We start from the raw sequence: 24,246 nt of genomic DNA on the forward strand, positions 1-24,246 counted from the left end.
CGTGAAAGCTGTAAGTTGCATGGGTCGTTACGTTAATGGGCCCGGGTAATTCAAGTTAATTTATGTGCATGAAAACCCATCAACAACAAGCACCGCGCAAGAGCAACAGTAATAACAACAACAATAATGGCAAGTATGAGAAATGGCACACACAGCCGCTTTTTATTGGTAAGAGTACCTAACATTACATATTTTACTAAAGACGAAGCTTACGCTTTACAACAAGCTGTTTGGCTAGTAAAAAGCGCACAATATGCGCTTTATAAAATTTGAAATAAAGATAAAAAGTCACTCGCTAAGAAACAACAAAAAAGGTTTGAGATAATGAACCAAGAAAGTTGGCAAAAAATAAAGGAAAGTAGCAATCCTTCCAGGCGAAAGTTACAACGCACACAATCGCAAGTGCAATCGCACCGGCAAAGAGCTTAACATAAAATAAATTTATTACACATAATTAAGCGTAATAAGAGAAATATGTATTTGCCAAATCAAAAGCGTCCATTTTATGACTTACCTTTTTTCGCCAAACAGTTCGTTGTTTAATTGTGTAGAGCTAAAACAGTTTCCGTGTATCATATATTTTGTTTATTGAAACTGTCGACGTTTTGGGTTTACAAGCTTCAGGGTGCTAGATATCTGCAAAGTAAGAAGAATGGAAATATTAGTTTGCGAACCCTTTTTAACATATTTTCTATATTTTTTATAACTAAACGCACTTGCCTTCTCTTTTTCCCGCTATTGTAGACATATTTCATTCGTTGTACTAATAAAAGTTACCAATTCTCAACAGGTTAATGTAAACCATATTTTTGGCCTTAAAACCTTATAAACCATTATCTCAATAGTATTTTCGACAAAAAAATGAAAATTTGGTTATTCTAGGCTTTAAGTTTATCATTTTCGAAAACCACTTCTTTACCAAAAATTGGTCCTTTTGACATAACTTAGTACCAAAAGTCTTTCTTAATCGAATAACTGAAGTAGTGAAGCCTTATTGACTTGAAAAACCTTCTAAAATTCAAACCAGTATGTACTATGCGCCCTTCATTGAGCGAACAAAAATTGCGACTATTAACAGGGAACTGGGAACACTTGGGCATATCTTCTTATAGATATTCGTCAAAAAGCTTTTTGTCAATACTATTGAACTAAGCTGACCAGCTGAATAGACATTTGGAATGATTAACTACACGGAACGCTGGGAAAGGCAGTTCCCTTATACTGCCCCAGACCTTTCAGTTCTCTGAAGCGCTGATTAAAACATGGATGCTAGGGGAACATCTCAGATCATGGAACATGGGGTAATGTTGACACTGGTCAAACCCAAAAGATTTCTTATTTTGAGCAAAAGATAACTAAGCTGTATCACAGGGGTTATCACGGGGCACCTACCGCTAAGAGGACACCCGCAAAGACTCTAGTATAATGGGCAGAATGCAGGGCGTGCGCGGAAGCTGACGAGACACTATAGCGAATGCCCAGCCTTCTGTCGGTTAAGAAGAAATATCTTCCATGGCTCCCAATACTCTAGTCAGAGAAATTGGGCAGCTGGGATGAAAAAAATTCAGAAGCTTCGTTAAATCGACCGAGTTGTTCAGGTGATGCCTATGAGGGTACCTTCGGGGAGATATAATGGGCCTAAGTGCGGACGCTTGCGGTCAGGCTCTCTTCACCTTCCTTTTCAACCCACCAACTACACGGAAGCCCACCATATGTATAAAATCTTTCAAGAAGAACAGCCAAATATATTTCTTTCTCCCATGAGCCCTTAATATAATTACTTTAAATCAAGAAATATATACAAGGCCACAAATATATAAGTATATGACAAAACAATCTCTATATAGCAATATTACATAACTGTATAACTGTATTTATTTAAAAGAGTACACGCCCAATGCGTGAGCTTAAAACGAAAACATGCAATTCGAATTGCCTTCGAGGCAATGACAACAATTTCAAAGTTAACTTAATTAAGTTGTATTTGTTTTGTTAGGATTTTGTTAAAGTGTTTGTACAATGATGATTATTTGTTTATTTCTTTATATACCCAGGGGGTTATATGAACATATATATATATATATCTCAGATATTTGAAAGTGTGTGAGTGTCCCTAAACGAAGTGTGGCATTTGAAGGCAGCAAGTGAGTGACTTAAATGCCTGTTTTAACTGAATTTCTGAATTTCATGTTGCTGCTATATATCTTAAGCGTCTTCTATGTAATTATATATATTTGTTGTATGTGTAAAAGCAATTGGGTTACGGTCGCTTTAAAATAACTGCCTGCAGCAAAACGGCAACTAACTTGGCTTTTTCGTGCTCTTCAAGGCAGTATTTTTCAACGTTACGTTAGGGAGAGAAAGCAAAAGCTTATTTTATATTTACAATGAAGCAATGAAAGAAATACTTGTGCTTATGAAATGAAAGGGAAACTTGCCCTTTTTGTTTATATAAATAATTGTAATTTGAGCTTTCTAGTTGTTAAAGCATTTAATTTTTTAAGTAAATATAAGTTCGTATTATTTGTATTAGCTTGAAGGTGTATAGTACTATGTAACAAAACTGTTGTATTTTGTATTCACAGCGTTATTTGAGCTGTTTTGTATGATATTTATACTTTTTGTACCCAAAAACAGAATGCTGTTGGCAATTCCTTTTTTAAGGATCTATTTCAATGCTTTTTCTACCAGGAGCAAGTGTATTAATTGTAACTACTGTCAGTGCTGACAGAAGGCATCACAGTTGAGGGCAATTTAATGGACCTGGAAAGTGTTTTGCACAGTAATGCACACCCATCGAGCTCGTCAAACGCTGGTCAACAACCAGCACTTGTGCAGTGGCGAGGTCCTTTTGGCCCTCTGTGAAGCGTAAGAGCTCTTTTCAACTGCTTTCTCTGAGCAATCATTTCATTCTCCATTGTCCAGCCATTTGCCAGATTGAGGTTGAAACACCTCGGAAGACCCTTTTTCGGCGATCCTAGCTAATTGGCTAGAATCGACATTAGCCGTCTAAAGAAATTCGTAACAGATTCCAAGCGTTTTGCTGAATCTTTAGGGTCATTGATCCATAGAGAGTTTTACTGGTATCACAATGGACTGTCTAAGTGAGTTCTTCTGTTTTTTGCCTACAAACCTAACTTAACCTAATGGACATCAATAATCACCGTTTGGCCGTTTGGACTAATAGAGTCAATCTATTTCTTTTGATAATTACTATTTTGAAAGCTGAAAAAATATCTCAAGCATATATTTAAGATCGTTCAATGGAATATTGTAATGTTATTGGTTATGCAACTCCATTTCCAAAACTTGTAGAAGATACTAAAATTATCGAATGGCTAGTTAGATAGTAGAGTTATTACAGTAGGAAATTAAGCCTTACAATCACCCAAATAAGAGCTACACTTTGGAACCATACGATTTAACTTTATAAGATGGAGTTTGAATATTCGGCCCCTTGATAAAGAAAATGGTTTTGGAAGGTTGAGTTATATCCTCTCAAAACCAAATCAAATATCACTAGAGAAGTGCTATGAGCAACATAAGATGAAGAAAATAGAAGCTCATTGCCCTATTTGAAGCCTACATATAAAGGAGCGTATAGAGGCATCTACATCCAGTTGGAATATCAAGATGAATCAACCATATATTATTAATTTGTGAAAACCGTTAGTTCCTAAAGTTGGTAAAGTAAGCCCAAAAAACATCCGGGAGCGTACTCGTAAGGGTCTTCTTAGAGTAGAAAAAAGTAAACGAAATGATACCAATCTACCTGGTTCTCTTCATATAGAAAGACTCCAAATGAAATAAATATTTTTGTGATCGATTACGGGAACAGTCCCAGTATTCTAGTGGAACCCTTTTTTGAAACATACGATTGAATATACAGATCTTTTATCGGATCAGATAGTCATAAATTACACAGCCCCACAAAAAATTGTGTTATGACCTGGGGATTTTATTATGTGTTCTATTTGTTTTTGAGGTTGCTGAATCCAAATCCGGGACTCATTTAACCCCACCAGAACAGGGTTTTGGGATAACCCGAGAGAATCAATATGAATTCATCGGATCCGCTTGAATCTCGTAACTCGAGGATTTTCGGTGGCGCCAATTACGAATCCGGTGTCTGTTTTTTCAAACTTCGAAATGGAGGATGTAATATGGCGAATTTTTAAAATGTGTCTCCCATATTGGTTCGCCATTTTGAATTAAAAAAAAGCCGACACCGGATTCATTATCGGTGACCCCAAAACCCCTCTCTACTCGGAGTTTCAAGCGAAGTCGATGAATTTTAAAAATCGCCATATTGGTTTTTTTGGCGTAATCTCGAAACCTTGATCTGATGAAGAAACTTTTTTTTTGCGTGGCTGCGTTATGTTAATTTTTTTTTTATTCGTCGAGTGTGACTCAATAATAGAGAGCATAAAAAAATTGTTGGATTTTAGAAAAGTCAGAGCAGTAATCGGTACGATGACGATTTGGGGGAAAAATCAAATGAAAGAAGGATTAATTTAATCTGGGCTTGTTTTCCAGGGACTTCTTTCCGTAAGAATATTCTTCAGGAGCAGCATATAAAATATTGAATATTGAGTACTAACGGATTAAAAGAAAAATTCAAAAAGAAAAAATTTCGTTTTTTGGTCAAAATTCTGTCAAAAATTCAAAGTTCAATATTTTCTTTTCTCCTTCCTCATTTACTAGAATTATCTATATATATATTTGAAAGCTGTTTATGTAGAAATTTAAGATTTATATACATCTGTATATCTACTTATGAATCGCATAAACTAAGTATTCCTCTAAACTGTGTTAAACAATAGCAATTGTCGGATATAAAGTGACACAAATATGAATTATAAAACAATAGATGATAAGAAGTCCGTTCAAATAAATTTTTATTTGAAAATTTAGTTTGTCAACCTCATTGTAGAGGAAATTTAATTACAATTGCATATAAATGCTTTAAAATATATTTGCAGTTTATGTTACTTTTATTCCACTCCAAAACAAACAAACCACACTGTCCACACCGTTTGCTTTGTACCATATGCGAAACTCATAATTAACCACATTACTCATACGCACTGTTGACCCATTTAACAACAAGACGAAGTAGCGTATGCACTCGTATACACTCTACACTTTTTGTGCAAATTCTAAATTAAGGCGGTAAAAAAAACCTGAAAAAGCGAAATATAACACATTCCTAAGGCTTTCACTATTTCCTGCTTACTTTCATTCGTGGCGCTTCGCAACACCCACAATGAGTTAGTGGCGAATGTGAGATTTTTTTTAAAGGAATTTATCTAAGCTACAGCAGGAAGTGGATGGCATGTAAAATTCTTGTGAAATTTCTTTTTCAATTTATTTCTCTTTTTCATATGAAATTGTTGCATGCCACACAGCCAAGAGAGACACACACAAACTAATTTTGCCACTTCTGTGGCGCACGCGACTGCCGTGGCAAACACTCAACTAAATTATATACAAACAAGTGCTTAACCGAAAACCACAAGCAAGATATGTAGTGGTATATCTGAGCGTACATGTAGGTGTATGTGTTTTTAATTCAGTTATCGGCTTACCCAGTTTGATGAGCTTGTCAAGCACTTTTGGGTATGCAAAGAAGTGGGTTAAGTGGATTTGCATTCCAACGTCTTGGCATGGCAGCGGATATATATATGTATGTATACAAACGAAGCCTTATAGAATATATTTTTATTTTCTTGTCACTATTTTTACCAAGCACTCTCTAGCTCTTTTTTGCAATTCTTATTTTGCGTCACTGTTTCATTTATTTATTTTTATTATTTTTTTTTTGTTCTCACATTGTTTATTTTATTTGTTTTTCGTCACTGCTGTGTGTTATATTTTGCTTGCCTATGTGTGTTAGTCAATTTTATTTTCCATTTTTGTTTATTTTCTATTTTTTCTATGTTCTATTTGTTTTTATTTTTGTTGTTTTTTTTCCAAATATTGACTTAAGTTATTCACATATGACGGTAACGTACAAATTGGCGCCCACTTGCATGTCTTCATATGTCGAGACCTATTTCATGACAATATACATGTCTACATAGGTTATGTGGCGTAATTGGCAGCCACATTGCATTTATGGTTTTCTTTTCTCTTTAAGTCAACCCAAATTGAACTCTGTTCGAAGCAGGCTTGTGAGTGGTACTTTTTGTAAAGTCTTTGTTAAAGCAGCTGGTGGTTGTTCTTAAATTGTAATTATGGAATTTAAGCTACATTAACAGATGTTTAAAAGGGGAATCTCAGTCTGGAAATATTTTATATTCCCAAAAAGAAGAAAGAAAGAAAGATGTATCTAATAAACAATCTGACCGATTTGTACAAATTTTGGTTCGTATGATATGTTCTTAAGGTCCTTTGAAAAGTGGCAAGATCGATAAACGGCCACGCCCACTATATATAACATATATTTGATATGAAACTCAAGCATTAGTGAAGGTATTAAAATACTTTTTAAATGGGATGGTTCGGGTCAGATCAGCAACTCTTCTGCAACGTTTCTTATCTTCCCGATAATCCGCTAAATTGTAACTTCAGTGTTCCAATTGGTATAAGTAGAATTCCTTTTGAAATATAAGTTTTTTGGTCTGTCCAGTGTCTACATTACCTCATAGATAGATGAATATGTGGCATATCTGACGGAAATAAAAATTAACGAATTCCGCCTTTCCGACCTTTCCGAAAACCCTTCTTATTTGCTATGTTATATCATTCGTGATTCCTAGACTTTATACAGCATATATCAATAAAAATAAGGATTTTTGATTGAAATATTTTTTTGGGAATTATCAATTTTCTTTCCAGAGAAAAAATTAAAAGTTCTTCATTTTTTCCACATCCTCTCCTATAACACATGGAATAAATCTCACCAGAAGCTCTTTCTTCTGGCATTTGAATACTTTTGAAGATTAAATCTTGAAAATATTGTCTAGAATTTTTTGTTTTTCATTTGCATTTTGTTAATAAATCAAAAATATTTGCCGAATATTTTTCTTTTTATATTTTCAGAATTCTACGAAAAATCTTCAGTTAAAGACACAATTTTATAAAACTGGAAATAAATAAATAAGACATATCTGAAATGCCTAAGAGATTGCTTCAATATATCCTTTAAAAAAAAAAGCGCACACAAACTAAAAAATAAATAAACAAATTCCAAAGTTTCATAAATCCGGCTTGAATCTACAAATATCTCTCTTATTCTTAATAGCCATAGCAAATTCTTCTGCAAATTTCAATTATAAATTCATATTTCTAAATACAAGCATAAATTCACCACAGTTTAAACTTAAAATCAAGCGCACGTATATGAATATGCTGCTCTCATGGCCTAAATCCTTTGCACACCTAACCCCACACTTCTCCTCTCTGCACATTCACCGACAACATTTGCCTGCAATCGAAGTTTCGCAAAGTCAATAAACTTTTGGCTTTTAAAATGTTCCACCAATTGCCGCACATCAATGAATTTCGCCATTAATTTGCGTTCGCATAAATGTTGCAATTTATGTGGTTATAAAAATAAAAATGTTCCTCATAATTTCCTGTCACTCACAAGGCGTACTAAAAATACTTTGTAAGTGTAATAAAATTCGTTGGATTCTTTTTTTTTTTGTTACGCTTTTGATATAATGATTTTTTAATTCTTTTGCTGGAAATGAGTGAGAATATGTTTTGCATGTTTTCAGAATTTCAAAGACAGAATTGAATGTAGGAGTTAAAGCGAAGTGGAAATATCCTTAATTAAATCTAAATTTGAGTAAAATCTTATATGAGAATGAGAATCGGCTCTGATCTCTTATGAGCTTTATTAATATATATTTGTAAAGAGTAAAGAGAGGAGAGTAGTGTAAGTTGTAGACTTGCCAGGAGATATGTGAAAGACTTACAGGTAGGGTTTAGGTTCTGATGAACTACCATTGAGACCCATGAAGTCACGATAGCTGAGGACATAAGATGATTTCTCATCCAAGCTACTGTCGAGTATACTATCAAAATAATCAATTATTCATTGAGAAGCATTACATAGCTCCGAGCAAACAACAGCAAATCAATTACTTCTACTTCCACAAATTATCCTCACTTATTTACCAATAGTCTGGCAACAACTTCCATTCACAAATATTGGCATTTCAAATTGAAAAATTGCCCATAGAAACACAATGAATTATTATTTTCATTTTATTGGCTTACAATTTGCTCAAGCAAAAGTTTCCATAATTCTTCTCCGGTTTTTTTCTCGTTTCTTATATTTCCTCTTGAATTTTGCAATTTGCTGCTGCAGCTGTTCTTGCAGCAATTATTTCATTCATCATACTCTCGTTCTCCATGACGTGCAGCTTGGCGTGATTATCAACATTTTCATTGTCATTTCGCAGAAGTAAAGAATACGAAGTGAAGTTGTATGCAAAAAATAGACTAAAGAGAAATATTAAAAAGAAAAGCAGATTGGCAAGCAACAAACGGCAGTTTCATAATTACAGATTTCCGGAGATATCAGACTAGTCTTGTCTGTTTTGTTCGATTGCTGGAGTTTTTCGATTGCTTGTGAAATTATTTCTTTTCATTTGTATTTTGTTTCGAGAGGCAAAGATTTTTTCATATTTTCTTATGAAACTGTATATAAGAAAAAAAGCAAAGCCGTAGCAAGCAAAATTCACTGTACTGTTATTTAATATTTATTTTTTTTTTTTTGCTTTCGCATTTGCTGTTGTTGTGCAAATTGCGTTTTTTGCAGAAAATTACAATTTTCCAGCAATTCTTCGCAGTTATGTGATTTGCAACTAGGAAACAGTGAGCCAAATGAACATTTGTTCTGGGAAGTGTTAATGCATTCAAATGGAAATTATATACATTTTTTCTGAATTTTACGAAAATTTTAAGACTTGTTCTTATTGCTGGCTAGATTAAATGATTTTCTGTTTGATCGCCTATTGAGCTTTTGAGAATTTTTTAAAAACATCTCTTCATCTTTGCGTTGGAAAAAAATTTTAATTTTACATACCTTGATTTCATGTGAAAATGTTTTTGTCGAAATTTGCACTAATAAATACTTTTTAAAGAGAAATCATGAATTCACGAGGAATGAGCTAACGATGAAATACAAAGCCAAATTAATTGATCAATTAAAATTTTGATTGAGCAACCAGTTTTTGCCCTTCGCACTGTCGGCTACTCGATACCCGACCAGCTGTTATAAATTTTTTTTTACTTTTCATAAGAAGTTGGTAAGTTTCATCAGCTGATTGCTAGTTTCAGCAGCGACATCTACCGTCAAAGATAGACGGAGAACGTATGTATATATAATTACAAATACGGTCTTTGTCGAAGAGTTGCATTTCATTTTCAAGTCGATTATAATTCAATTATAAATTAATGTAGATTTTTATTTTGTATGGTAAATCGATCTTAATCAGCATTTTAAACGAGCATAGACCGGTTATTTAATCAATTAGCTCCTGTGTGAACAATGTTAGTAATTAGCTCCTGTGGCTACAACAATGTTATTTGAAAAGATAGCATAAAATTCATGGTGTTACAGGAACTCAATTGACTAAAGCCTATCATAAGTATTTTCAATGGAAACCAATGTGAAAATGGTTTTGATCCCAGACAAAACATTATTGCTAATCTCAAAAAAACAGAATTTAGAACATGAATGAATACTAGGTTAGTGGTATCTTCTATTCGGGGCCATACTCGCCTCAAATAATGTAGTCATGGCTATTATCATATGGAGCAGAGTAATATTTCTCAAGCAACATAGAGCATCTAGATAATGAAAAACCGTCGTTCAAGTCACTTAAGCTCACGGTTTGTTCAACCTAATAGAATACAGTGACAAGTTAAAGGAGAATTATATATTTTTTCATATTTCACTGTTATCTAAGAACTTTTCATAGTAACTAATCCTGCCGAAGTTCGAAAAATAGTTTGTCTTCTTTGAATATATCTAAACCATTGAGGTGAGGTGAGAAAATATAAAGGAACTCCCTTGCTATGCAGCTACTTAAAGTTTTAACTAAAGTCTAGTATCGTTTCCTGCCTTCTTTATCGAAAGTTGCTGAAGTGTGGATGATTCCTATAGCAGAGATGGACCCTGACTACATACAATTTCTAGACCCCTCAAAGATGTTTATTGAAAATATTACTCTCTACAAATTGTACATTAAACTTACGCGCTTTATGACAATATCAAACCTAAATAGTCCTGTAATTTATTATACTCAAGTTCATAGGCTCTAAAATTTTCAATAAATATGCTTATTGGCCAGTTTGTGATTTTAAAGGAACGCAGAGATCTTATGAACAATGGTGGAATAAATTTATGGAATATCCTTGGAAAAGGAGGAAGTCAAGGAAGACAAATTAAGCGAGATTCTACTGCTTAAAAAAGCTTAGAGAAAAAAAGAGCGCCAATTGAGACATATACCACCAGAATAAATAGAAACCTTGTAGGGGGGTGAAGGAAGTAGAGAAGTCGGATACCTTGTATAAGATTAGAACTATAAAATGAAAAATGTCACTAACAGAAGAACTGCATCCGTGGTTTTTATAGGAATACAAATAGCATTCTTCAACTTCAAGTGCTCTCTTGCGGTCATTCGAAAATATTATAGAAAGAATGTTTGCCATTTTGTAGAACTAAATTTTAAATCTATCGTAATTAAGGATACTCGAAAAGTGCTTCTGAGAAAATCTGCATGAAAATATGTGGTAACTCTTGATAATTTACTTTATGAATATAAGAAAAATTACCTTACTTTCTGTAGAAATACTTGAAGAATGTCACTAACAAACAAAAATATTTAATTACATTTGGAATAATGTAATAAATTAAACTTTCAAGTAGACCATTAAATTATATGCTATAAATTACAAGGCATTTACTTCGGATTATAAAGGAGTGAAGAATTAAAAATACGGTTTAATATGAAGAAATTAGAAGAACACAGGCATTCCTGGCAGCACATAACCCTTGGTGTCAAAGCAACTTGCTTACATGTACAATATGTAGAATGTACCAATGTCAAAGTATAAAATTTAAAACGAGCAACCGCAGAGAGGCCAAACGTGTAATTGCACGGCTGTGGCAAGCACTTAACAAATTTACCAACTACCGGACAGAGTTATTCGTACTCACATGTGATGGACCCCTTTTACTGACCGACCGATTGTCATGGATTGCAGCAAAGCTTGTTAAAAGTCACACGCATGTCGTTTCTTTGTAGACACATATGAAGAAACATATAAATATATATTCCTTGAAGTTGGATATATTATATAATATGTATGTATATACCAAAAGCCTGCTCGTGTGTGTACTTGAAGTAACTTGCCTTAGCAAATGTCTGTCATTATTGTCACTTGCCTAATAGCAAAGAAGCTCACGAGGATGAGGATGTATGTGTGTGTGTATGTTCCAAATATCCAAAACCCAAATACACCAAGCGCCCTAAGGATAAAAGTCAGCAACAGATATGCTCGTGCTTGAAGCAAGAAGAAGAAGAAGCAACCAGACAAGCCAAGTCGACAGCTGGCTCAAAAGAAAAATGGTGGCAAGTAAAAGAGTAAGGCACTAAGATAAATAAATAAAACTAGTGGCAAAGTGTAAAAGCATACACTCTGAGTTACAGTTAACTTGTGTGCTTTAAGTATATGTTGGTGTTGTTGGTGTGCGCTTTACATGACTTGGGTAAAACTTAATATTGTGGGTGCCATGAGAATACCATATATGCACAGTTTATGAGGCACAAGTGAAGAGACCACAAAAGAAGCGCACGGCTAACATGAAAGCAAGAGCGAAAGAGAGAGAGAGCGAGATAAAGTTGAACTGTTCGGCAACAATAGTTCAAAAGCAATGACTACTACTACTAGTACAAAAACAAAATACAACAATGTCAGAAGTGGTAACAAAAGTAACGGTGTAAAACTACATGACCAGTTGCAGTGCACATGAAACACACATGACAGCCGCTGTTGGCAGTTAAAATGACTGAATACTACACGAGCGAACCATGGAGCAATGCAATTAGTGCAGGTAATGAAACCGGTTTGGATGCCGTTAACTAAAAACTTTCAAAGCGCAAAGCGCTGTGAAGTGCCAGCAGCAACAACAACAATAAAACATGTGTTACACATGGTTTTATATGTGTGTGTATGTGTTGTTGTTGTTAGCCATTTAAGAGATACAAGCACTCAAATTGCTCAAGCTGCTGCTGTTGTCTTCCAGCACATTTTATGCAACGCAGATATTTGAGTTGCCAAAGAAATAAAAGTAGTAGTTGCAGTAGTTGTAGCAGTAATAGAAGAAGTAGAAAAAGAAAAAGAAGTAACAGCAGCCGTGTAATAACAACAAAAAACGACAACAATGATTGTAAGAAGTCAAAAGAGTTTTGCTTGCTCGCAGTATTCGTAGTGATTTTGTAGAAAACTTTGTAGGCCAACAAAAACAATAACATATATATTTCAGAAAATATATAGCGAAACATATGTTTGTAGTTGTGATGTCTACATACAGCATTTTACCGCTTGCTGCAACTCTTCTACAACACACTCTTCTACACACACTGACTTTCCTGCTAATCTTCTTGCTGCAACTTTTCCAAACATATTTGTTGCGAAATTTCTCTTACGTTATACTTAAAATAGTTAAATTAATTTAAATCTGTGCAGGTACATTAATTCGTTTGAAATATTAGTGGAACTAATAAGGAGTTTCATGCTGCAGCGCATTTTGTTACTTGATTAAGGCATGAGTTCATTTGGAAGCGTTACTAATTACATAAATACCTTAGATTTTACTTAAGAGATGTTGATTGTAATTGGTTTTGAAATTATAATGAAGACCGTTTATACTGAGTTACTCTTTTGGAGAAAGTTCAGTAAGAGTTGAAGCAAAATAAGTTTAGCTTTTTTCTCAAGCAATAAAAACAAAATAAAAAAGGGTGCATCAACTGTTCCTCCAACAATTTTATAGTTTCCTCAGTGATATTTGGAGGTTGGTTCAGACAGCCTTCATGCTTATGTAAACCACCATTATTATTTTCTTTATAGCCTTTCCTTTCACACAGGAGCTAATTGATCAATTAACCGACCTCTGCTCGATCAAAACGCTGATTAAGATCGATTTAACATACAAAATAAAAATCTTCATTAATTTTAAATTGAGTTTTAATCAACTTGAAACTGAAGTGCAGCTCTGCGACAAATACCGCATTTGTTATTAAATCTAAGTTCATTGTCTGCGAGTTGTGTTGTTCACGCTACACGACGGACGATGTCACTGCTAAAAGATAGATAATCAGCTCATAAAACTTACCAACTTCTTATGAAAAGCAAAAACAAAAATGTGTAACAGCTGATCGGTTATCGAGTCGCCGGCAGTGTGAAGCTGGTTACTCAATCAAAATTTTAATTAATTCAATTAGTTTGGCTGTGTGAAAAAGCTGTTAGACTACTTTTGACGACCCAGCAGAGATTTGTGTTAAGATGATTCTAAGCAACCCCTTCAAAATTTAATTTAGTTTACAAATAGAAGAAGGAATGGAGTATAGAATTGATCAATCGTCGCTGGCAGATTTAAAAAAAATCTTATTTGACGAGATTTTTTTATACTTCACGAGGACATTTTCTAAAACATAAACTCACTGATCCTTTTAGCATCAACTAAAAAAGGGCCATATCTAATTTTTCAACTTTTTATACCGTGTTGTATTGAACATCTTTGGCAATACATAAATGTCTTTACTTATATTTTGACATAAACACTGACGTAGACGTTGATACTGGTAATTATAAGATTATTGTAAGATTCTTGTTCTTATACAGATTCGTACTCCAGGTGTGTACTCGACCACCTTAAAATGATCAAGCAACTTATTGCTCTACAGCAAAGATAAACCATATTTGCTACTTAGAACTTGCTCACCAAGTTTCTCCTCCTGAAATAATAGCAATTGAATACATTTTAGCCATGATTCCTTTGGTACAAGCTATTCTACAGTGTAGGGATATGAATGATATAGTCCCCCTTTACTGGACTCTTCAACCATAGTTGTTTATATGACTTCAACCCATCTGTTAACTAGAAAGCGCTCAGTTAAGAGGTATCCCTCAGCAAAATTATCGTTTCACAGTTAATATTTTAAAAGCATTTTAATTGTCATCCACATCGCTACTTTGAATAATTCTCAGAATTATTTTACGCCCAATCAAGGTTTCTAATAACCGTCTTTGTATTCATCAAAAAGTCATTAATTTGAGATTTACAAATTTTTGATTTGTGTTATAAATATTAAAATCTTCCAGAATCGCAACCTCAAATTATAATGCAATCTCAGTACGGTTAATAAACTCAAAACAATTTCGCATAAACACCAGACTCTTAAATTGCTTAATGACTAATTTCATTTTCAATTTTTAATGAGCTCTTTGTCGTGATTGTCGATGACGTTAATTGTAGCGATTGATTGGTTTTTTGTATTTCTGTATATATACATTAAAAATGTTGATGAACAGCTTGGCAATTGGTTCTTGTGCGTTCACTGGCGCTTTAAGCTACTCGCTTGAAGTAATATGTTAGCTTTTAGCTTTATGAGATTGTTGCTAAATATATCTATTATAAATTGAGTTGACAAAATGCCTGAAGTGTGAAATGAGAATAAATACTTATGAATTTAAATAATGGTTTATTGAATAAGTTAGGTAACACTATTTCAAAATTTGTCCATATAAAAAATCGACGAAACTTAAACAATATCTTCATAGATTTGGATTATTTAATAATAATTTTGAGTTTTATTGGTTAACAGGTGGCAGCCTGTCTCGACATATATTTAAATATGATTATACAGAAATTGAGTTTTTTAATGCTTCCCTTTTGTAATATTATTTCTAATTCAATATTTTTCTATCTGTGGCAACTGCGTTAGAAAGTTTTCTTTCATTCAACTTTCCGGAATCATTTTTGAAGTCTTTTTTTAATTTTTATTATGAATACGTACATGTGTATATATATCGTTTTTTTTTATTTTTGCTGTAGTTAGCAACTCTTTGCTAAATTAGACCTGTTGAGTAGACTTGATATCTTCAAATAAGATACAAATAAATATTAAATCCTTATAGAATATATACGTATAAATAACCTGACCTAATAAATTCTACTTTTACGTCACAAGAGAATAATAATATTGAGTTCTCTACCAGAGGGACTTATGTCTACTTAAAGTTATGCACCTATACTATGTATTACACAACAAGTTGCAGCTAGCTATTTTTTGTCAACCTTCTATATATACCAAAAAAGTAAGTTGTAACGAGTTTTATTGACATAGTTCTTAGAAAGGCAATCATTACACACTCGCCTCGCCACTGCATGGACAAAAATATTATGTAAACTAAACAAACTGTGACTGTGCATAATAAGAATTATTAGACGATATAAAATAACAACAACCAAACAAACATACCATTTTGGTATCATCATATACATATATAATATATGAGAGCTAATATATACCACTGTGAGTTATTGACTTTAATGATTTACTAGCTGTCATGACCTATAATAACTGGTAACAAAGTGTATTTTTAGCAACAGCAATGACCATGACTACAACAATAACATGCATAGAAGACGCAGCTTGTAAAAGAAGTTTCAATGGTGTTTTGCCAAAATTATGTTTTATTGTTACAACAGTTAGGCAAAGTATGCATATTACATGCGTAGGCAGGGCTGCTAACATTTTTCTAAATATAGACTTGCCACCTTTTTTTTATTTATGAGTGGCAATTACATATGTGGCCCGAGGTTATATAGATCTTGTAATAAAAATAAGAAGAACTGTGCGCACGTGAGCGAGACATAATGTGTTATGGACTGGTTTCAGATACAGGGTGGTCCTTTTATTAGATAACATTGAATATTTTTCTTTAATGACTTAAACTTATAATCGAATATTACACTTTCCTATAGAAAAAGTTGATTTTATTAGATCTGAATCAAATATGTATAGACTAGGGTTGTTAGAAAAAATTTTCAAAATAATTTTAATCATCTTACTAGTTAGCAGAATTGATTTTATATACTAAATGAACACAAATAATGTAATTTAATAGCAGTAATCGTATTTAAAAAATCTCGTCCCACTTTCAAGGGCCACCCTAATAAATAAAGACCCAAACAACACCTAGCAACCTTCCCACTTATCAGTCTGACCCATTGCGCAGCAACCAGAAAAAATATGTTGCATAAACTTTTGATTTACACGTGCGCTAAAACTTTGCGATTATGAACTACAAACTTTTGCCAACATCATCAACCTGCACATACTCGTAGGACACACATATACTCCCATACATTCGCAGTGGCAACCAGTTTGCTATTTATTTATGTTATATACTAATTTATGATAGAAACTGAAAGTATAAGCGTTGCATATATGCCATAAAATGTAATAAAGACAATCGAAAGCAATAAAGCGGCGGTCGTACGGTGCGTATGAGTAACATTTTCTGCGAAACGCCGATTAACCTTATGCTTAAGTTATAACTAGTTAGCGGAGTTCGAGTGCTGTTATACCGTATAATATTGCTTGCAGGAAGTACTATATACATATATAGAGTAGAAGTACTTATTTCGTGAAAACTGTTAGTAGTGTTAATATTTATATTTTTATAATATTTCGAAACTCCTTTAAATTTAATTGTTTTTATTATTTTCTAAGAAAACGCTGACAAATTAGTCAAATAGTGAAGTCCTAGATACCTATCTATTATAACGTTGAACTTAAAGCTGTTTTCTTCAAATTAACCCCTGCTTGTTACTACAGAGCAAACGTGGCATCTGTTTTGTCATAAAATCCGAGGTGTATACCCTCAATACACTCTAAATAAAGCTTGTGATTTCGTCAGACTACCTTAAAAAAACCTAGAACAGTAGTATTAATTAAACAGCTATTTATGAATTAATTATGTATAACTGATGCCTAACGAGAAAGGCGAATTTGGATGATTTTGAAAAGTAATTTGGATAATTAAATTCATCTATGTATGATAATTTCAAGTTCCAGTTTTTGAAAATAAATTTTAAAATATAATATAATTTAATGATTCTATGTACAATAAACGAGTTGACTATTTGATAACTTCGTTCGACACACACTTTGCTCAGAGCTTTCGCATTGCCATATAGTAATGAACGATGTTTCCATCATAATTGTATATATTTTTCCCGATTGCTTTCATAATATTTGCTGCTCATTTGATCTATATGGAGTGTATCAAACCACTTATGACTGAAGCAGTTTTTGGATGTCAACAGAACTTCTGCTAAAAAAAATACAACCCTTCCTTTTAGTTCTACTCTAAAACGTATTGAGGCAGTAGTCTGCTTTACAGGCTTCAAAAAATCGATTTTTTCGGTTTGTTTTAAATCTCTTCCAAAACTATCCAAGAATATGTCTTTAAAATTCCAGAGGCCAATTCGACATATTTTCGAAGCTAGAGCAGTTTTAGTGGCGTCGAGCAGGTGCGAATGCTCAGGCAAACTTTAAAGCGCGTTTTCTCGAGTTTTCATTTTCACAAGTGCCGGCGATAGCAACAGGAATATATATCCGGTCAAAAAAAATCAAAGTGATCTAGTATATTCAGTATTAAATTATCTCCTATTTGAACTAAAAAAGTTGGACAGAAGTATTATTTAAACTACTTGTTTTGCAACTTAAAGTCAATTTTTTTCTTTAAAAAGTGAGTTTTTTCAAACTTCGAAAAAAATTTGGAATTTTATAATTTCTTCGGTATTTTTGTAGTTCATAAAGAAAAGAGGGTTATAAAAATTAAAAAAAAAATTTGGTTCGACTGTACCAGATGCATCGCACGACCTCCACCACCGGCACCGATTTACAAGTGCAGACTCCAGGAGCTCCAGAAAAATACTTACAACCTTGAAAAAATTTCAATATTTTTCAATAATAAATATTGTTTTTTAAGCCTTAAATATAGTACACTATCGTCTTAAAATTCCGTTTACCGCAATCATTTCCTTCCCTTTAAAAAAAAAAATGTGCTAAAAAACGATTTTTTCGGCTTCTAAAGTAGACTACTGCCTTAATTAATTTTAAGTGGTTTTCCGCTAAAAGAAAAGATAAGAACTTCTCAATCTTGCGCCTTAGAAAAATAAGCAGGGAAGCTTATCGAAGCATTGAGAAAAATACATCAACCTATAAAAAACCTGGAATACGAAGAATAATGGAAATGTTTGAAATGTAATCAGTCATCATTTATTATGAGATGATATGAGATCGGACTTTTCAAAAAGTTAGGCAAGTTCAGAGCCCTCAAACAATTTATAATATCAAGTACTTATCCCTCCGAAACAAGAGAAATTGAATAAGGTAAAAAAATTTGGATTTTTTAATAATATATTTTCCAAACTAAAGTTTACTAATAGGTATCGAAACCCAACCTAAAGAGTTTCTAAAATGAAGTCCATTGGTGGGACAATAGTCTGCTATTTCCGAATAAAAAATGTCTCTTTGCAACAAAAAAGGAAGACGAAAATATTTATCATCAGTCACCACTATCACCCAACAGCGAACGTCAACAACTAACAACACCAAAAATGCAGTTAAACATATGCTCAAGTTCAATATCTAACGGCCTAACCCACAACTGGCTGGTGTTGCCATTAATTTTGTTATCCTAATTGGTCGCCAGCGACTGACAGCAGTTAAACAAGCCAGCAGTCAAACAAACTTAAATATGTACATAAATGCATAACTATAAACACATACACAGAGCCGCTTTAATATATATAAATATATGTAAAAATAGAAGAAAAAGTGGCAACCCTCAAGGCGTAAAAGCCACAAAACCATTCACAGTAATTTGTCTTCGGCGCACCAAGGCAGTCACTCACTCACTCAGCCAGCAACTCCACCACTCAACCAACCAACCAGTCTCACTGACTCACGCGGTGGCTAATTTTTCATTCATTCATTCATTCATTCATTCACTTGTGTCATTTTAATTTGCCATTTTATGCTTTTATCCCACACCGTGCGCTTTGACATACTATTTCATTAACATAAATTTTATGAAAGTCGCAACAAAATGCTCGCAAATCAGACGCAAGCCAGTGTTGCTGCTGTTGTTGCTGTTGCTGTTGGCGGACTAAGACGCGCTAACTTTTCAAATATGCTGATGCAGAGACTATTAATGGTCCAGCGGCTGAGCAGCAGCAACAACAACAATAATGGCTATGGAGGCAATGAAAATGCTAGAAAAGTCGTCATTAGGGTTCACACACAGTCGTCGAAACAATGGTAAAGGCAAAAGTTTATGGCCAATATACTTAAGAGCTGTAGACAAGGCAAATGCTAGGCCAAGCGACAACAACAACAACAGCAGGAATAGCAATAATACAAATAAGAACAAGAAACACTTTTGGTGATTAATGAATGCAATGGTAATTGTTAAATTGCCTACAAAGGCGCCTAGTTGTAGGCTATAAAATGGAAGTATGTATATAAACACAAGGCTATATGCAGCTACTACTTATATACAGAAATGTATATATCTATCTATATATAAAATATATATATAAACCAAAAACATAAATATCACCATTCTTTTGCTTTCTTCTTTACCACACTTTCTTTAGCTCTCAATGTAGCTATTTACTTACTAGCTCTCGCAAATTTATTGCGCTTACGCGTTTACCGCTTAGAAGAGTAGAAGAGGCAACGGAGGTGCCTGGAGACAGCGGTGGTATGGCAAAAGTTCATGCGCAAAAAATGTAAAAGTGTTTGGGCACAAAAATGTTTAGCCTACTTTGCGGCGCATGGCCCAACATTAATTAACAATTTCACTTATCAGCATATTTTTTGCATTTACTGCAGCCTTTTTGTTGTTGCTTTGTAATGAAATATGTGTTGGAAAAATGCTTTTGAGCGCTATATATTTAACACATTTATTTATTATTTGGCAGCATAATTAAATGACAATTTATAAACGGCGCTATGCTTTGCCTAGCTATGCTCCATACTAAATGCTAAATAATTCATACAGATATTTTTTGTTTGTTGTTTATTGAGGAACATTGATTTAGAAGGTTGGGAACACATGGTGTAGGAAATATTTTACTAGCATTTCCTTGATTATTAAAATAGAATTATTGGCAATGACATGAGAAAATAATGCTTCCACATAAAGCACAGTTGTTAATGGCCATAGATAATATTTATAGTAGTTCCATAAGAAAAACTGTGTATAGGAAACTAAAATCGGAACCGGAGACCGGACATGAAGTGGACGTATATGGGGTATCCGGGGCCAGAAATAATGCAACAGTATCCGGAAATGAAGTTATCGGCACCGAAAATGAGGCAACTGGAACCTGTAAATTATGTTACCGGAACCGTAAATGGGGAAACCGGAAGTAGGGCAACCAGAAATGGGACAACCGGAACCGGAGTAATACTGGTACTGGAACCGGAATCAGTCAACCCGAACCAGATATGGGATAACCGATTGAACCATAGAAATAATTATGTACCGAATTTCATTGAAATCGGTCGAATAGTTTTTGAGATATAATTTTTGACCCATAAGTGGGCGGCGCAACGCCCATTTTGCATTTTCTTTTTTAATCTAAACGCAGCTCTTCTCTGCCATTTGTTCTGTAAAACATAGTGTTTCTGACGTTTTCCGTTAGTAAGTTAACGCACTTTTAGAAACTTTTAACCTAACCTATGTATGGCTGGTGGGCGTGGTTATTATGCGATTATATCAATTTTAATCGTGTGTAATGGGGTCCGTGATGGAAACATCTGCACAAGGTTTGGTTCACAAATACTTATTTATGGGCAGGGCCAAGCCCAATTTTCAGAAATAAATACATCCAGATATGTTTCTTCCTAGTGCGATCCTTTATACCAAATTTTACTTGTATAGCTTATATCGATATAATAGTTATTGTATATTGACATTGTAAGAAGAGAAAAATTTACGAAAATGGTGCTAACAATACCAATAAAAGAAGTTTATCTTCACAACTAATAATATTAATTATTATTGTTCTTGAGCGTCCAAAATAACCCTAGAGGTCAACCAATACTTGGCGGATACCAGCCGGAAACTTCATTGAACTTATAAAGATGCATATATACTTATTAAACACTGACATCTTATAAGATAAAAAACAGGGTGTTACACTGCGTTCACGCTTGAGCTGAGAAGTAGGTTAAAAAATGTCAAAATTGTAGAACCAATCTTGTCTCTCAGTTGTTAATTTTAAACCTCTGACTACGTGAAAAAGGTGTCCTAAAAATACTACACTATATTTTAAACAATATATCAAAATAAATAGAATATTCAAAAGAAGGAGTTCTGTTTATTCAACGGGTGCAAAATATTTGCTTGAGCTTTTGCATTATTATGCCAGCTAAAATTATTGTTATTACATCTAACTAATATATTAAAGCGAGCTCTCCTATAAAAATAACAACAAATAGTTCATTAGTAACACTTGCTGCGAGCAGTTAGTCCCTTAGTTGAATAACAAATAATAACTCCTCAGATACACGAATCTATGCTGTTAAAAACTACTAAAGGCAATCACAGCAAATGAAAAACTGTATACAAAATTACTAGTTCCATAAGCATTTACCTATACTAAAGAGATTTCAGCACAAGAAAACATCTGAAACACCGTTAAAGTGAAAGCAGAGAGAAAAGAAATTCGCACTGTTATTCGACAATACAGCTGTTACCAGGAAAGCCAGCAGCAAGTAGATCTAAGGTCATATCCACATACAGTTAAACACACTGTCATACGCACTTGAGCGCTTAGTTGGTTATTATTGTTGTTGCACATTTTCCAATGTATTATTATCTACAGCGAAATTTCTTAGAATTACACGAGATTTACGAGTTTATAAAAAGATTCGGCAAAAATCCTTAGCAAAAACAAGCTACCAAACAAGGATAATAACAATATGTGGGTATATACATATATGAGTATATAAGTATGTGTGTGTTGCTTCGCATTCGAGGCAGTGCCTGTGCATGCTTGTTTGCGCTCGTATTATTGCTTGTTACTTTGGCACACAAAAATTTAGAATGTGTACACGGGGATATATGCGAAAAACACACACACACACTCAGCCGAAAGCTCATGAAATAAGGATACAGCTGTTACATTTATGACTTTTACGTAACGCGGCATGTTTACACGCACATTTGAGATGAACACTTCACTTTAACGCACTTGAGTCGCTGCGCATTGTATACGCAGAGTGTATATTACGACACTTGAGGCACTCAACTAGGTGCAGATATAAGTACTATGGCTGTGAATATATAAGGACACCCTGAGCAATTTATTCAAATGTAGTGATTGATTTTTAAGTATGTGACGCACAAGTTTTTTATTGGATTTTCAGGGGTGTGAGAAACGAATTACTTTTCTCTATGATTTGGTAGAAAGAGAAACGGTAAAGTAGCGCAGAAAGACATGAGTGCTTTAATATATGTGCTTTTGAGGAATTTTTCATATATTCAGTGAGACAGACAGGAATGTAATTGAATAATATTTGGGTTGGTAATTATATAAGTAATTGTAATATATTTCGTACTTGTACCGAATATTGTGGTAAATGAAAAAGTAATCAAAATGTAATGGTAATGGTACTGGTACTTGTAATGGTAATGATATTTGTAATGGTAATGGTATTTTTAATGATAATGATATTAAAATGGACAGAAAGAACATAGGCATCCAAAAATTTATATAAATTGGCGGGAATCATTACTTCACAATTAGTTTTCCTTGCTATTCTATAAAAAAACAAAATCATTACAATTTTGGTGAAGTTTATCATAGAATTAACTTATTAAAAGTAGTAAAGAATTAAATAACATTGCTCCAATATTTCGACAAAAATAGTGGTAGTGTTAAATGTAATGGTAATTGTAATTATATTTACTCGAAAATGCAACAATTTTTATGAAAAATTTGTAGTTTATAGTAGCATTATCAATACTGCTACACTAAATACCAAAAGTAATGGTAATGAAACCGTGGCTTGTAATTATATTTGATAATCACAATTTTAGGACATATATAGTTGTAATGATTAATGTACTGGTTTTTTATTACTGAATGTATAATAATTGTAAATATTTTACTTTACAGAAGCCATGAAATATCTTACACGTAACCATTAAAATAGTGAAGAACTTTAAACTTTTAATTAAACAAGTAGCCTTCGTACACCATTTTTTAGGCTTTCCTTTTTAGCTATGATTACTTTATTTAATAATATTTAGCTTAACCGCCCGTTGCACGCAAACAGCATGTGAGCATATATTCACAAGCCTGCCACATGTCTATGTAACTGACATAATAATATATGAATACGAATAGACCCTCTTCCATATATGTACACTGTATGTGTAAAATGACCCTTTTCAATTTCAATTAACTTCTGCCACTTATATGCATGCATTTTAATTTATACGAGTTTGCGAAGAAAGCAAAAAAACACGTGCCAGAACCACAGCAAAAACTTTTTGCGGATAGACAACTGAGAAAATGCGCTCGTGAAGCCTACGTAGAGCAGCAAATTTCGCTAGTGGAAACAGCTGTAGCAGACAGTTGCTAGCAAAAAGTGTGCATCCCTTTGAATTTTTTGTTGCTAGCTCATGTTTTTTTTTTGTAATTTATTTTTTTATGAGGAGGAATCCAAATCAGGTTTCTGTGATTTGATATTTTATAAAAATATATGATTACGGACACCCGTGATTGCTTTGGTTGTAATTAATTAGCAGTAGGTTGGGTAGAGTGTTTTGAAAGCTCGGTTGAGATTTAATTACAGTGTAATTGCCAAAGTAATGAAGGCAACTTTTGCGTCTAAAAAGAATTTTAACTGCTAAACAAGTGAAGAAGGCTTAAATATGGAAAAATATTATTAGAAATGCTTCCTGATTTAAATAACGATAAAAATATATGTAGTAATGAAATACAAAGATTTGCTTAATCAAGATTTAAATAATTTAGAATAGATTTTCTATTATCATATTCGAGTTTTTCGTTTTACTAAGTTACATTGAAGTTATCTGTAAACAAGCCCATTTTGAGAGATATTTATCAAAAATATTAATAATTTGTAGATAACTGAACCCTTAGAATAACTTAATTACATCTAA

The 24,246-nt window shown here is 33.4% G+C and overlaps 1 protein-coding gene across 2 annotated transcripts in view; it reads right to left on the reverse strand.

The window, feature by feature from the left end:
- LOC105210652 (uncharacterized) overlaps positions 1 to 24,246 on the reverse strand; it is a 367,952-nt gene that overhangs the window by 136,808 nt on the left and 206,898 nt on the right. For both annotated transcript variants that reach the window (XM_054231241.1, XM_054231240.1), the window contains exon 3: positions 515 to 636. The gene's annotated coding sequence lies outside the window, so the exon portion shown is untranslated. The remainder of the gene's footprint in view (positions 1 to 514; positions 637 to 24,246) is intronic.

Source organism: Zeugodacus cucurbitae, chromosome 5 (genome assembly GCF_028554725.1).
Source record: "Zeugodacus cucurbitae isolate PBARC_wt_2022May chromosome 5, idZeuCucr1.2, whole genome shotgun sequence".
In the NCBI taxonomy this organism is placed as follows: Eukaryota; Metazoa; Arthropoda; class Insecta; order Diptera; family Tephritidae; genus Zeugodacus; species Zeugodacus cucurbitae.